The sequence below is a fragment of the Triticum aestivum genome, chromosome 2D (assembly GCF_018294505.1).
Source record: "Triticum aestivum cultivar Chinese Spring chromosome 2D, IWGSC CS RefSeq v2.1, whole genome shotgun sequence".
NCBI lineage: Eukaryota > Viridiplantae > Streptophyta > Magnoliopsida > Poales > Poaceae > Triticum > Triticum aestivum.
Window position 1 is genome coordinate 34,552,568 of NC_057799.1, and position 1,567 is coordinate 34,554,134.

Sequence of the window (1,567 nt, forward strand, 5' to 3'; positions counted from 1 at the left end):
GGCCGCCCCCGATATGAGCCGCCGCCGCCACGGCTCTGTTCAGTGCTTTTTTTTCATATAATGTGTATTATTTTTTTGTTCATTGCATTTTTTTCATATATATATATATAATGTATATATGTATGTGGTAGCTATATGATGAATGGATGTGGCTATGTATGTATGAATATAATGTTCATAGCATTTTTATGTTTATATTTTTTTTCATATATTTATTAATTTTTTCATTTAGGTTGTTAGTATATATCGATTTTAGGTTAGTGCATTTTAGGTTAGTTTAGAGGAAAAAGTAAAATTAGTAAGTACTACTTGATTTTAGAAGTAGTTTATTTTTAGTAAGTACTACTTTATTTTATTTATAGTAAGTGCTTAGTAGTTGAACTAGTTTATTTAATAAAACTACTTTATTTTACTATATGTTGAAGTAGTTTGTTTTTAGTAAGTACTACTTTATTTTATTTATAGTAAGTGTTTAGTAGCTAGTTGAACCAGTTGATTTAATAAAACTACTTTATTTTACTATATATAGAAGTAGTTTATTTTTAGCAAGAAAATTAATAGAACTAGTTTATTTTTTTAGTTAAAGCAATTATTCCCGCACCAACGTCGACGATGCCAATCCGGCATCCTCGTCGTCGACTCGGCGGAGGAGGCCGGCTTGATCAGAGGGGCCATGTCCGGGACTGGGCTCCGTCGGGCTGGTTTTGGGAGGTGCTACCTTCCGGGGGGGCGTAGGTTGGTGAGGAGCCAGCCCGTTGTTGACCCGATCCTTGTTTGGTGGCGGTCGCGTGGGCCAGTGACGGTGCCGAGGCTTCCGGACACCGCGGAGGTGGTACGTCACTGTGTCAGCGAGGAGGACCAGCACGTCCGTCGCTACATGGTTGCGTTGGAAGGCAGGTTCGACAATACCTGACAGGTTCTTCAGGGATCTCACTGGAGCTATGATCCTGTGATGGTTCCTTCCCTTTGGGTGTCCACCGCCCGCGCCGATACCCGTCGGGCGCTACGGTTCTAGCTGTACTGGCGATATGTATGATAGTATTCGAGGTATATTAGTGATAATATTCGACGATGTACGGACGCATGGAGATGATATAGTTTTGCTTATAATTGAATGCATCCTAATTTGAATACTACTTTATTTTGTGATTTGATTTTGCTTATTGAATGCTCAAATTGGAAAACTACTCCTACTTTGAATGCTAAAATTGGAGAGCACTATGCAAGGCGTATGCATATGATTAGTTGATAGCTTATAGGGTTTTTGTTTTCGCAGAAAACTAGGAGCCCCCCTCCATCATCCCCGCCGTCGTCCCCGTCACCGACCCCCTCCGACCTCGAGGTGAGACCAGCCACGAACCGGTTTTAGAAAGATAATTAAACAATATTTCGGGTTGACTTTAAGTCTATTGAGTCTCCATCGTATATGAGAGGATGAAGAATCCCGAATGTTGTCGTGGGGGTAGCTTCTCCTTCGTTTCCCTGTGCTAGACAATTTGGTGTAATGCACTCGGGAACGAAAGGAAGGAGCTACCATCACCGACGGTCGTAAATGTCTGAGAGGAAT